This window comes from Betta splendens, chromosome 8 (genome assembly GCF_900634795.4).
Source record: "Betta splendens chromosome 8, fBetSpl5.4, whole genome shotgun sequence".
Lineage (NCBI taxonomy): Eukaryota > Metazoa > Chordata > Actinopteri > Anabantiformes > Osphronemidae > Betta > Betta splendens.
Genome location: NC_040888.2, coordinates 10522245 through 10537477, shown reverse-complemented (window position 1 = coordinate 10537477; position 15233 = coordinate 10522245). Strand labels below are relative to the sequence as shown.

Here is a 15233-nt window from a genome sequence, read left to right as displayed (position 1 = left end):
CGCTTTGTTTAATGTTTTGACGTGTTCGAAATGAGAAGCTGTCGTTTTGATCTCCTCCGTGCTATTCCTGTGTTTAGAACCTGAAAAGTCTTGACACTGAGCCGTGCAGCGTTCGCACAGATAATTCCCAAAGTAACGTCGGGGCCTCTGGTGAGAAATGGGCTTTTTGTCCAATTCACAGCTTTTGCACAAAAATGAAAGGAAAGACAAGCGGAGCACCTGCGGTGACCTTAAGGAGCCAACAAGTGTATTTTAATGCACTATACACGAGCGTGTGTGTGTGTGTGTGTGTGTGTGTGTGTGTGTGTGTGTGTGTGTGTGTGTGTGTGTGTGTGTGTGTGTGTTACTGGTGCACTTAACGCTCCTCCTGGACAGTGTTCCATGCGGCGGTGGGACGTCAGGATTTCACACCTATCTGAAGTAGCCAACGCGGTGTGAAGGAGGTGACAGCGAGGCAGAGGAGCTAATGCGACGCGCCGCCACACGCGAACACGCGCTTCAGGACATCAGCTCGCTCCCAAAGCCGGAAAACACGACGGTCGCCACATCTGGCCGCACAGAACGCACTTTAATTAGAAGCGAAAGGTCAGCGTGGCAGATTTTAGCCCGTCGACTGCCGGTCCTGATATTACGGGCCAAGTCGCCCAGACGGGTCCAAAATGTACGGGATGGTTAAAATTCTGGACCTCCCCCGACCATCTGAACAGCAACAGTGAACACAGAGGAGCTGAGGTGATGGTGAGATCAAGCTGTGAGCCATATTAAATGCCAGCCACTGTTTCCCAAATGAAGAGACCGGATCAAGCATCCAGTGGCAAAGAGGAAGGGAAACGAAAGGGATTGTAGGAGTCCAGAGGCAGGACCGCAATGGAGAGGGCACACGGGGGTCAACGAAGGGGGAAAAAGGGCCAGTGAGTGGCCAGAAGAGGGATCCCAGACGAATAGATGATCAGAGGAGGGTGGAAATCAGAAAGAGCAGTAGATAATCATTATTTCTTAGTCTCAAATATTCAAACAATGTCTAATAAGACAATAAGAATTGACCTTCATTCATTCTCATGTATTTCAATGCTTATGTTGAATCGTAATAATGTTTAGCGAAGTTACAGATAAATTCTGTATAGTCCAGCTAGGTTTTTGCGGAAACGAAACGGTTCCTATCTTATCATCTGTAGTCTTCTGGTCTATACAGGTGCTGAGTGAGTGTGAAGCAGAGCGGACGTCAGGATTTTAAGTTAGAAACCTGTGTTACACATCAAGCAGGCTAACGAGTAAAACCAAGGTCAACCACGTGTTGACCCGATTTCTTATATTTGAGATTACAGGGTAACAAAGCAGTGACCTCCATATGCTTTTTTCTTCTCTCTTTTCCCTTTCTCTCCTTCTCTGTCACATTTCAGTCTTGTTATAACTTTTTCATGATATAAGTTTATCACTTCAGGGTTTCTATGTTGAAGTAAAGTCACAACACTTTCATATGATCGTTACCCTCCCATCTCTTGTGCTCTATTTTCGAGTCCTCCGCACAGACTCTGTGGCGCAACGGTAGCGCGTCTGACTCCAGATCAGAAGGTTGCGTGTTCAAATCACGTCAGGGTCATTATGTTGAGTATCTCTTATCGTAATGAGAGGAAAATTTACGCGGCATCCTTAAATCATCCGTGTTGATACTGAGCGTCAGAATGGAAATTTTTTGTTATAAATTGTTCATGAGATAACTATTTAATCATGTAAAATATTTTTGATCATATGAGCTCACCACATCAGTTTCACTATGTTCAAGTGACATTACATCTTGATGATCTGCATATCTAAATAATACACTTGGGATATACTGTATATTGTGCCTTGTGGTACAGTAGACACATTAAACTTAAAAGGGCCTTTTGTATTCAGAGGTAGAACATTCAATTGCTTCCTGGCCAGCTATTCCGTGGTACCATCTAAAGAGAAAATGAAGGAAAGGATGTGGGCCACAAAATCAATTTTCTTTGTCACCTCACTTTGACTGGCTGCTCCCCTGGACCAAATAAAACCAAATCCTGCCATGACTTCTCAATTAAAAGATACTGTAAAAACGTCTGCTGCTCTCCGTGGCTTCTGTCACACAAAACGCCTGCCTGACAATGATATTCTGAAATACTAGAAGTGTTATTTTAGGAGGCAGGAATTTTCTGCTACCGCCGGGCAACTGAAGCTAAACACAGCTGCAGTAAATTGAGTGTGTGTTCATAGATTTCATGTCAGTGAACATTAACAGCATATATGTGACAGCAGACAGTTTGGCGCTTTAATATAAAAATGCATGAGGGGGGGAAACCGTCTCTATTTGAAACACACATTTTCTAAAGGAAACAAGTGCATCCTGTTCCCCGAGCGAATGACAGCACAGATGAAGCTGTGAGTGAGGGGAGGGTGTAAATGAAAACTTGTCAGACATGTACAAGCCCCTCCTAGATACTCACGAAGCTACAGACGACGTTGTTCAACCCCTGACCCCCCTCCGAGACCCCGACATGTGCCTGACCCCGGCAGGATGATGAGAGGGGGAAGATGACGGCTCTCGAATGTGTTGCGCCAGCTCTTTGAGCAAACGGTTTAGCTTCTATAATGGAGGAGAAACAAGGGGAAGGAAAATGGGAAGGAGAGTGAATGCAATCAGGGGAAGGGTCCGAAGGACCGGGGGGGTCCAGAATGCGTTAAACGCAGGCTGGGTTTGTGTCACATCTCTCACAGTCGCACACAGCTCAAATATAAATTAGGTGTAAAGCTGAGTGACGGTGGCCCGACATCACTACATCAGTGGAAATATGCAGCGCAGCACAAGAATAGCGGCGTGGATGCGGCCTGTTCATTGCATCTGGGCATGTTTTTTCATTTGGATTCCATAACACGATTCTTTGGTTCATGCTAAATGTAAACAACAGAGAAAACAGTTCTGTGTAAATGTAAAAGAATTCACAACGAAGAAACAGAATATGTCATGGGATGAAGACTTTCCAGAGGCTGTTGATATTTGTTAGGACACAAGAGTAGATTCCACAAGTTAGGTGTTAAATCAACTCATTAATAGAGATCCAAACAAGGATCACACTGAGATAGGAGGAAAGCCAGACAGGTGAATCTCTGCGCTGAAGCTGACTATTCTCAGATGTACAATGGATAAAAAAAAAAAGATCATCCATCTATGACCTGAGGTGGAAAAAATGAATGTGAATATGCAAAAGAAGGATTAAAGCAGAAAACTTTTTCTAAACTTTTCAGGAACATCTGAGCTAAATGACTTGAGGTGATGAGCTGAAACAGAAGCACGAGGATAAAAACTTGCCCTCCTCCTCCCGGGCTCTTGATGCTGGCGTCAGGACCGAGGCGGTGCCCGTGTTTTTCCGCATGTGGGGCCGTGTGGACCTCTGAGGCACACTGTGCATGAGTAATCCCCTCCTTGACCTTACACGCCTCCCACGGTTCGAACAGCCCCACCTCGCAGCCGCCGGCAAATGTTGGCATTAGCATTTTGGCATTTGTGCTGTTTGGGCTGTTCGCATGTGTGATTCGCGTTCGGGTGAGCCGCGAGGCTGCGGCTCGGTGGGAGCTTTCGCAGTTTTAGCCCATTTATCAAAAATGACTCTGTCATGAGTTTAAGGGGCGACAAAGCGAAGAGCAGAATTGTGAGAGGGCAGAAATCTTCAGCGCGGAGAACGTCCTCAGCAGATATTCCCCACATGCCGTCTGCCCTTTGCAGCAGGTCAAAAGCTCACTTTTCACTGATCTCATTACAGACAGTGGCATTTCATTAGCCAGGATCTATCATAAAGCACCATTATCTCTCCATCTGATGGAGTCTGCTCTTCACAGCCTCCCAGGCCTGCTATAAATGATAGCTAATCTAATCCTGGAGCTCTGTGAGTCCCAAGTGAGGAGAGGAGGGAGGGAGAAAAAGAGGCACTGATTCGGAGGCAAAAAAGAAAACTTTAGGGCTAAAAGATTACAAAGCTTGAGGGGGAACGGAGGGAGGGCCTCCACTCATTTTTTATCTTCTTGCTTGGCTCTTGTTTGCTTTATCACAGCATCTCGGGAGCCGGCGGCAACTGAACTTTGAATTAATCTGCGAGCTTCAGTTGTTCGTCATTTTTGAGCTTTTGTTGAATCGTGGTTCTACGTGTGTAAGCGTGTGTGTGTATAATAATTAATTCAATTACAGTCAACTGTTATTTTAGAGACTTTAATTGACAGACAAGCGACCCCGCCTCCTAATTTATGGGTGCTTGAGATAATAGAGACTCGATGTAGCGCCTTCACAGCTGTGTGCTCACGGTGCGCTGGCAGCGCTGCACGCTTTCTGTTGATGGTTCACGCTCCACGAGAAATAATGAAACATGCATGAATCTGCTTTTGAGCGAGCCTTATATTTGGGAGATTTGCGCTTCGCTCGCTTGTTGTACACGCTGTCACAGACGGCCTGCAGCGCTTCCCCACTGTCTGTGACAGCCTTTGAAGTTCACAGAAGCGTTCAGCTCCATTTAAAGGCTCCTGTTGACATGGAACAGGGACTTGACTTCTCATTCAATTAAGCTTAATTATAAGAATATTTGCCATCATTGTTTGTGTACTTAAATAAAAGCTTCAAATATTTGCTGTTAGAAGATTCATAATTATGATATCAGCAAATATCGGATCATAACAAACACAAGTTATAGTTATATGAGAGCACTCTCGTGCATAATGAGCACTTAGCATTGTACGGTACAACCAAATTAAATACTGTTAACCATTAACGTGGCAGTACTTTCACAATCTCCTTCCACCCACTCGCCAACAGCAGCAGCATTTATTAAACAGGAGACCTGGATATTAATCCCTCACTGATATTAGCTGCGTCTAGAGTATCAGAATGAGAACACAATGTGATTAACAAAGCAGAGCCGGCACGATGAATAAGCCCAGTTCAATCCACTTATCGTTGCCTGTTCTCAGCTCTTGATTCTTTAAAGACTCAAGATACAGTAGCAGCCGTACGCGCTCACACAATCTGATAGTAATGATTCCCGTGAAGTTGTTCATTTGGGTGAATCACTTTTGAGAAACTCTTGGTCGAAGTCGGGAATGAGAGGCGGCTGAAATGCGAAGCTTTTAATATAAGCAATGCGCGGCAGCCGTAGCATGTCCTCGCTCTCCATTCCAGCCTGAGATTAGTTTAAAGATTAGAAACAGTAGCAGTGATTGAGTTCAGAGATCTCAGCGTCGCTGAGTGCAGCTTTCTTTGGACTGAGGGCTCGTTAATTTCTTCTTAGTCTTGGAGTTTAACATTCAGTTCGCCTCCTATTTGCAGAAAATCTGAGAATAAAGACAAAACAAGGATTTTTTTTTACATTTTACTGGTTTGGCTTTGATGGTGGCCAGAGCCAGGGAAGTTTCTAGCTTGACTTATCACTAATGGTCTGTGCAAATCTGCAGACTGCTGATGCAAGTATTAAATATTAAGCATCAGGACCCTGGACAGTGACAGATGTTTGTTATGCACTTGGCTACAGAGCTTTCTTTCAAGACACTAGGAATGCTGCATTATGATCCCACCAGTTCCTACTAGAAACTAGCTAAAACAAACAAGCTCAGTTAGCTTTTGATGCAGATAGCAGGTATATTATGAATGTGAAAAGGTTTTTTGGAAATATTGGTCTAAATCAGTCAGACTTATCTGACTGACTTATCTGTCCTCTGATCTCTCTAACATGTTTTATAAAGCGTGCCATAAAATGCAGGAGGCCATTGCTTTTTATAGCAGCAACCTGGTTACACGATTTGTTTGTGAGCAGAGTTTATGTTTAGGGTTTAATCGTAACAAAACGGAACCGAGTACAAAGCGTTCAGGCTCTCATTTTAACCCAGTTAGTTAAACAGAACCAACTGGCTCAGAGCCACCGACTGATAAGAATACTGGAGATCAGAGAAGCCGACTGATATAAATTAAGTTAATAGGGACCAGCGTAAGTGAAACTCGCAAAGCGCCCGTACCGTTTTTACAAATTATCTTTATATCCAGCGAACAGTTAAGAGGTAATGTTCAGTGGAAGCAGAGATAGGAGGCAGCAGGAACCAGATTCAACCAAAATCTATTCTTGTGCAGCAACAATAAAGGAAATATTCTCACAATTCTGACAAATAATGTCAACTGCAGAAATATGAATGAATTCTTTTGGATGAGTCTCTCTATAATTTCCTGTAATGACCTCATACCACATACCATACACCACAGAGAGAAGACCTCCATTCCTGCATAAGGATTGCATCAGATTTAAGAAAAGGAGGGAATCGGTTCCTGCCAGGGTCAAAGTCAACAGTGTGCTTCAAAGGCGCCGAGTGAAACACAGGAAACAAAGTGTCTGCATTCCTGCTTGTCTCTTCAACACGCTCTCACAGCAGCACTGCAGTCATCCCTGATTGCCAATTAGGGCCTGGTGACGGTTCCCTAGTTGACACCAACAGCAGAGCGATGATGATGGACATGATTTGAGGAGCAGATCTCAATCTTTCACCTCGCGGCTACAGATGCAGGGTTGCTGTGATCACACCTCATCAGAGCCACGGAGTATTTGTGGCTAAACGAGCGCTGTCACAGGTGAAGCTAATGATGGAACACACTCCGACACCAGTATCCTGATTAGCTGAGGAGCTGGGCAGTGGCGCTGCTTATAAGAGAGATGATGAATAAAACATAACGTCACGGCTGATGGTAATGAAACATTGGAATCTGTCTTTAAAAAACACATGGTAGAAAACCGCTGGAGGGCCAGACTTGAACAAGACAAGCAATAGAGCAGAAACGAAGACAAACTGAGACAACAAAGACTGTTTACTCAACAAATACGCCTCCCAGGCTGAAATACAGCAACCCAGAACCACTTAAACACTGACACTGATGGCATCTTCTAGGCTTGAGCAACATAAGACCAGAGAGATGTGTTAAATTACAGAGATGCTAATAATTAGTGGAACCATGTTTACTGTAGGTGTTGAGTCCAAGATCATTTGAACATTGTTGGTTTTTTTTTTATCTTTCCTTTAACTGAATTACGGCTAAATCACTGAACTGCTTCTGGGCATCTGCAGCTTTATATGAGTTTTAATTGAATGATGAACCAAATTAAATAAAACAGATTTAAATTTAAAACAGACTGTTCACTGAATGCAAAATTCACCCAAGTAAGGAAGCTGACCCACTTCTTACTGTATCGAGACGTTTATTAGTTCCTCTATATCACAGTATACTTTATTATTGAGATGTAGGGTCAAATAAAACATAATACATCATTTTCATTATGTTTTTCATAGAGCTGTCATGTCTTTCTGAGGATACACTAGAATAAAGCAGCAGTGTAATTTATCACAGGATGCGTCAGTGGCCAGAAAAGAACACGCTCGGCTGACAAAGGAGGCGGAGGAAGCAACACAACTAAGATCAGACGTATGTGGACAGTAAGAGGCCAATGGGCGTCCTCGAACCCAAGCTGCACCGCTCTACGCTGAACCACCTCTCAAGGGAAACGAAGGCTTTGGGCAGCTGTTGAACCAACATCCACCAACACACAAACCTTGACAGGCAAATCCATTATGAAGTCTATAATGTTCTGCTTGTGGGGCATATGGAGGTTCCCTTCATCCCTAGGGATAGAACAGCACGCCGCTGGGCAATGAGCCTAGAACACAATCTTTCCACCGCTGTTATGGGGTAATTATTCTGCTGCTGGGTTCAGTGCTGTAAGAAGTATCGCAGAGCACAACATCTGTCCTCTAGCCTCTACAGTATATACCTAGAGTAGAGTATGTCTGCACACACACACACACACACACACACACACACACACAATGAGCGCATGAAACTTTTATTAGAGCTGTGAAATTGTTTTGTGAAAATATCGCCATAACCAACAGAATTGATGGTCAGAACTGTAAAAATAAAACCCAATTTGAAAGGAACTAGGATTGATAATAAGAGAACAAACAGGATCAATAGAGAGTAGATAGAAGGAGAGAGTGGCAGCAGAAGCCGGGGTTGGTAATAAGAGGCTGTAGCAACACTCGCATGCAGAGATACGGTCAATTCGCAGCGCAGATAAAAGCTGATGTCGAGATTGAAATTGAAATTGGTGCGAGTGCGAGCGGCAGCCGAGCGGGGCGAGGGTGCGGAAAGCGGGTGCGAATGACGGACGCGGCTGCAGGAAGCAGGCGCGAATGAATGGGGGCCACCAGCAGGCGATCAGATACTCCGACGTGATGGACAGGTGTGTGAACAGGGGCCGGACAGACGATTAGCACATGTCAATGCGTGGTGTTAGCCGGCGATGGCATGTTATGTGAATGGGAGCATTAAAAGACCTGGCACAGCAGCAGTGGATGGAGGAGGCCCATGTTTTCTCGGAGCAGTGGGAGAAATGTCTAGAATAAGCATTTAAGGCCATTTAAGAGTCACAGGAGGTGAGCTGCAGTAAAGCAGAGGCATCTATAATTTATATCTTTATCAATACACCCTGAATTTTTGCTATCACTATTACTATAAAACTATTTGGACATATTCACAGTGTCAGACTTTCCTAGGAGTTAACATTGTTCTATTCAGGCCTCTATCTGAGCTGTTTCCTGGAAATAAATACAAAAACTACATTTTAGGCCATAAACATCAGGGAAGACAACAAACCCGAATGGTAAATGCAGCGAGGCTCCAGCCTGAATACAGATGAAGCTGCTCCTCTCCGCTGAGGTTTAGAGTAAAGTAAAACCCAACCCTAACTACAGTTTTATCAGATATTGAGCCTATACTCGCAGGACATATCTTTCCTCACGCACAAAATCGGAGCTGCGGCGCTGATGATCGGCATGCAAACAACAATGGGGTTTCAGATTGGTGAAAAAGCCAATAGGGGCCGGGAGAGATAAACACAAACAAACACGGGTAATGACGCCACGGTGCATTGAAGGCATGAACGAGTGAGCTGAATGCATAATGCTGGCGTCAACTCAGACCCATCATTCGTTGAGTCTATGCAAGCGCTGCCATGACTTAATGAACCTGTTTGCTGATGAGGCCGCAAGCTCAGGTGTGGGAACCGGATGAGGCAATTTCAACAAGGAGGTAAGTGGAGAAAATGTAGGGGTGGAAGATGGAACATTGGAACAACTAAAGCCAGTTCACACTTCCATGAACAAAAGTGCATCTGATTACTGCAGAATGGTCTCGTTAGTTGGGCTTGAGCGGATAAAAACCTGATTATGAAGAGATGAAGCGCATTATGTTTGTTTCAACCATCCACCTGAAGATCAGGACGTTGTTCCTTGGTAAGTCACTCCATAGGTTCACACATGCATCTGGACAGGAAAAAGTAAAGAAACAGCAATTAGGCTGTTTGGAAGCGAGACTGATTGTTCACGTTTGATTTATCCTCACATGGACTCCGCGGTGCAGGGCTCGGCCTGGATGCACAGTTCATTGGTTAACATGGGAATAGGCTCTGACTAATTGAATTGCAGAGTTGTGTGCTGTAACAGATTGCAATCGGTGCAGGAGCTCCAGCTCACGCACACACACGCACACGTCATACGTTTCTCATTCCTGACATCTGATCGCTGCAAGAACAAGTGGACGGCGCTGCCTCAGGTGACAACAACTCAAAAGCACCACACTCGTTGCTCACTTAGATGTCTCCTGCTCATTTTCAATTCAGGCGATGCATAATCCAGAAGCGATCGGAGGAAAAATATGAGACGGTATGTCGATATGATACTTCAGCCGTTTCTGAGGAAAATAATCTGCATATAAAACGACAACAATGGAGCCACGAGGAGAGTCCTGAGAAGTGCCGATGCTTGAAAGCGCATGTTGCATGCTTGTGTGCATGCAGGTCAGTGTCTGCAGCTGTGAGGGGAATAAAAGCTCAGACCCCGTACTCGATTAATCATAAAGATATCGCAGTAGACACTTCAGACAAGTCAGTTTTACATAGATTTTTGTCAATATTACCTCAACTTTCTGACATAAAGTTAAATGCTTTAACTGTGATTCAACACATCCTGCAACGCATATTTAACATAAAATGAATTTTAATTTACTTAACTTAATTCCTTTTAATTAAATCCACACTGCACACGCTCACCTTGCACAACTATAATGTTGCAACAAGGAGCTGCACAGACCTGTAATTATCTATTAGCCACATGCTGTTGCAGTCACATGATTCTGTTATAGTAGAAACATACACGACCATTAGATACAGAAAAAGAAAACACTAAATCATATGCTGTACTCTAGAGTACTTTAAGCTTGAGTAAATATACTTCTTTTCGCTGTGAAATTACTGCAAAATGTCCAGTTCTTTCTCAGTATTGTGGCAGAGTATCGGGCTGCACTTGATGAATTTTATTCAATCCCAGTTTCCCTGCTGCTGATCCACAGGAAGCATCACAGCTGGAAAACCATTATGCTGCTTTTATCACCCAGCGGCTCACTCACTCCAGGCTCTGCCTGCTCTGAAAGCAGCCTCTTCCATCCATCTGTCTCTGGCTGGATTTAAAATTACCTGGGCTGTCTGTCTTAGGCTGTAACTAGTATTCACCGCGCAGATCCATTGAATGCGACTGCGGCTCGCCCGCTGCACAGCCCCTGACAACAACGACACACGCCGCTGTGTAGCTGCACTGATGAGAGGAACGGGACCATCATGCATGAGGAGCCACCGCTTTTGAACACAAACATCAAAACACGCCCTCTGTCCCGATGAATTTCCATGTGAAACGTGAGACGTATTTGCTGAGCAGGCGGTATCCGTGGCGATGGAGGCCTCCATATGGTCCACATTTGTTTACACAGTCATTACAGGACTCTCCACCGTGTGCGGCTGCATTGTTGTCCTGGCGGGAGCGGCGCCGCCTCCCCGCTTTTTCATCTCCATCGTCACGGGAACAGCAGCCACAGGGGAGAGCCGGTCCACAGGAAATTAGGAGTGTGACAAGATAAGACCCGCCGTTCATCTGATGCCGTTCCCTGGCAACCGGTGACAAAAGCGGAGAATGAAAAACCATATCAAATGAAGTGTATGAGAAAGAACATGTTGATGTTGGTGCAATGGAAAATCAGCTTTGTCCCATTAAATTCACTTATAGATCAACTCTGGTATGGAACACTGTCTGTCTGTCTGTCCAGTCGTCTGCCACACTTCACCTTCACTTCATTCCTCGAAACTGTGCCAGGAAGAAAAGTGGCTGTGGGGTTATCTGGCATTGAGCGTTATGAGTTTCTGCATCAGCATGTGTTGATAAAGCGTTATCAAAGCCGCTGTCCCAAACCCAGAGAGCTCATGAAGGCTCCTCCTCGGGCAGGTTAATGAAAACGCGTCAAACCATTTACAAACAAGTGACTTAATGAACACAGTGCACCTGAACGACTGAACCTGGGTTTTAATTAATGACAGTTTGTCTTTTTGGTTCCACGCCGCGAGCTGAGCGACTGTCTGGCCTCATTAAACCGGTGCCTGTGAGGTGAATCCCGCTCGCTCAACCGTCACCGCCGCTCTCAGACGCCGGTGAAGGATGCCGCGTTTTTCTTTCAATGGCCTGTTTTTGTTCACCTCGCGCTTCGGTCTGGCTCAGACACGCACCCCATCAAAATGACTATCCAGGAACACGCAGCCTCCATTCTCCGCCTGAATACCAGCTCGGCTGAACACACACAGTGAAGGTCACAGTAATATGGTTGATGTTCAAAGAGAAAGTAATAAAAATCCCTTCTGACAAGTCGTGATCATTTCTTCATTCCTTCACAGCAGCGAAAGACGTTTCAGAGGGATTGCAGCATGTTCTCCTTCAGTCCATCCATCAGCTCTTTGTCTGTGACTGTTTGAAGTTTAAAGGAACATCAAACGTTTGGCATCATCAACTTCTTCACAGTTTTGTGGTTTATTAAAGAGTCTTTGGGTTGTACTTAAAGTATTTAAGAAACTTACTTTAAAGGCAGTTCACGGTCTGTGAATTCCACCGTGACTACATTATCTTTTAACTAGAACACATCAATAAAATGTAATAATATCGTTTCCCATTAAATCTGGTCCTAGAAGAACAGCAGCATTCTCTGTGTTTATAACCACTTTCTTTCTCCTAATCAATGCAGAACGTGACCCATTCAAAGAACGTTGCAGGACTGAATTGCATTATAATCCAAGCAAAGGATGCTTTGCAGCGTTTGTAGCTATTACCTGCACCGCTATAACTCAGTCCACACGGAAGCAGCAGCTCATACAAACACTGAAACACTGCAGCTGCTGTTTGAGGTCCAGCCTCCGTTAAACGGCCTCTCTCAGGTTTGTTCATCCCACTTAATCAGGAACAGGATCTATTCTGGTTCTAAGGGACAATCAGTCATCCAGTTTGTGTGAGTTTGGACACGTGTGAGACACGCTTGGTTCTTGTTGCCAGACGGGATTATCGTTCATACTAAGCTCCTGCGGCCGCTTAAAGTAACTGGAGGCCAATGCAAATCACGGTGTCAGCTGGCCGAGCAGGAGCATTTAATGCGTCGCTTTATTTAGCAAAGGTGCCTGATGTGCTACAGGAACCCATTGCCGACCGTGTGGAGGAATCTGTGCCAGGTGTCATTTTTAATTACAACACAAAAACAAGCCATCAGGCTGAAGGGCAGCGAGATAAATCACTCTGACGGATTCTTTCCTATAACCAGCGGACTCGCAGGAGGAAGTGAGCATCTGCTCTCATATGTAGTCTGCCATCAATGATTTTTTTTTTTGGAAATATTCCCTTTACATGTGCAGAAGTAGGATATTGTCATCATGACACGTTACATAGATGTTATTGATAATTAGGTAAAACAATTATTGGGTATTGATGTTGCTTTTAAAGCAGATGCTAATAATTATCTGTTTGTGTCAATTGTTTTCACTTTTGACCTTTTAACATGTGACAAAAAAAATGAAAATTGATCAGCTGTGAAGTCACAGCAGGAGCATCCGACATCAAAGGTGCACTTAGGAAAAAAGGACACACACAGTTGAACACTGGAACGACAAAGAGCAGCTGACCTTCAGTGCCCGTCCTAGACAACGGAGCCGCACAGCTGGGAACCAATAAACAACATGCCACAAACACGCTGACTGAACCACAGTTTCATATTATCAAGATTTTTCCTGTGTCCGTGACACTGATGTATTACTGTATTACTGGTGTATTTGCTGTAGGTGCTGTGATCGATCGGTCGTCATCCCTTTGTGTGTGAATGCACTTGTTACTATCCTTGATGTGGCTCTCAAACCAAATTCATTTAGAGTTTTGTAGATGGAGACAAGATGGCGCAAAAATAAAAATCTGTTAGAAAAAACTTTCCAGTCATTCAAAACAGTAAAGACATGCAGGTAATCGCCTGTTCCCCTAACTTTAATGCTGCTAGATTCTTCAAGTTATGTATAATTATTTGCCTCCTCAATTTCAACCTGAGGTCTGTTTGTTGCCGTTCAAAAGCTTTTATCACATCACAGGGCCAGCGTTTGGGTTTTCAAGTGGATGCAAGAAGAACGGGGGGAAAAATAAAGATGAAGCTGCAGCCACTCAGACAGCAGCACCTTCAATTAGCCACAGGCCTAAGAGCACAGACGCGGGGCTCAGGTAGTGACAACAGTCTAGGAGAGGACAGCACATCGATAAACTCCTGGGCCACCTCATTATTGAGGAAGAGGCAAATCCAGGAGCGAGCTACCGCTGTTATGTTTGCACAGGAGGAGCATCTGTGATGGTGGCTCGGTGCTGTCACAGCTGGCACCGCAGTAGTGCTGTCGGCAACAGAGGTGCAGTCTAGCCCCCGTCCTGTTCACGTCCCGGCATCGACTCCAAGGTGTCAGCCCGGCGAGCAGACGGCGTGTTTGCTGCGTGTCAAATACGGGAGTGACACGAAGAAATGGGTGTCGTCAGCACGGCAGTGGCAGGAGAAGCCAAGCGAGTGTGAGACAGCGAGTGTCCGTGTCCTGAGGGAGAAGATGAGAGGACCCAGCATGGAGTCCTGGGGAACTCCTGTTGCCTGCTGGCAGCACCTATCGCATATCCTTTATATGTCACGTAGCGGGAGCAGCCTGTCAGTTAGGCCCCGTCATTTGAAGGCGGAGAGGACGATTGCATGTTGACAGTGTCAAGTGCAGAAGCTCCATCGACGAGGACAGAGAAAATGGAGTTTGCTCCAGCACAGTGGAGCCTTTCTGTCTCTGCCGGGTGGCCCATTTTAAGAATGTTCAGGCTCTGGGAGGTTTTTTTTCTGTCAGGAGTGAGTTTTTGTTACAAACAGCAGCAAGTTGTAGCAATTTGGAATGATTCAGAAGACAAGACAGAGGTTTGAGTGGGGTTTATATATTTTTATGCACTGGAGGTGTAAAGGGAGGTGACAGAGACAGACTCAAAGACTTCAAACAAATCGTTCTTTCCTTGCATCAGTTACATTAAGCTGCACAAAATAATATTTGATAAGAAATGAAGTATAATATGTCCGGCCCATAAGAGTAAAGCGCTCTTTTGCATAAAATCTGCAGCTCTAGACCAGTTATCACTCGGGAAGAGAACTGGCTACTGAATGTTTTTGGTGCATGACGACAGCGATGGTGACAAGCCTCGTCATCATCTTCATCTGTCAGACCCGCTTTCCCGTCCAGAACCAAACGTGTCATGTTCAGCAGGGTGCTGAGCCCCATCGCAGAAAAGCTCAGTGTCGCTACTCATCATGTTTCAGACTTCCTTCTCCGCATGAAGCCTTTCTGTGCCCGTTCGCACATGGTGGTCCAAGTTGTTACAGTCTGGTATTTTGCTCTAGGTTCAGTAGGAACGTCGACGTGCTCACATGCATCTATTGCTGTAAATTCAATTATGGAAATCCATTGAGAGCATGCACGTACATGTTTGCATACACTTCTTCCCTACTCTTCCGTTTGCTTCAGTAGTCACGTACTCTACGACCCCTGACCTCGAGGTTAGCATGTGGAAGCCAGTACATTTAGCATATCTACAGGCCGTAAGACAGGCTGTCAACTCCCATCAGCTCCCATTCATCTGTGATTCAGCAGCCTGATGTGGATCCAGTAGGGGGTGAGACTCTAAGGAGGCGAACGTGACGTACGTGCAGGAGCTGGCCCTCTGTCAGCCGGGTTCATCCAGAGCCCTCGCTGGGCTTCCCACAGGCCGTGTAGTCAGAAGAGCAG

The 15233-nt window shown here is 45.1% G+C and overlaps 1 non-coding gene across 1 annotated transcript; it reads left to right on the top strand.

Moving 5' to 3' along the window:
- The first annotated feature begins 1528 nt into the window (after positions 1-1528).
- Positions 1529-1600, top strand: trnaw-cca (transfer RNA tryptophan (anticodon CCA)). The gene has a single exon. It is a non-coding gene; the product is annotated as a tRNA-Trp (tRNA).
- The last annotated feature ends 13633 nt before the right edge of the window (positions 1601-15233 follow it).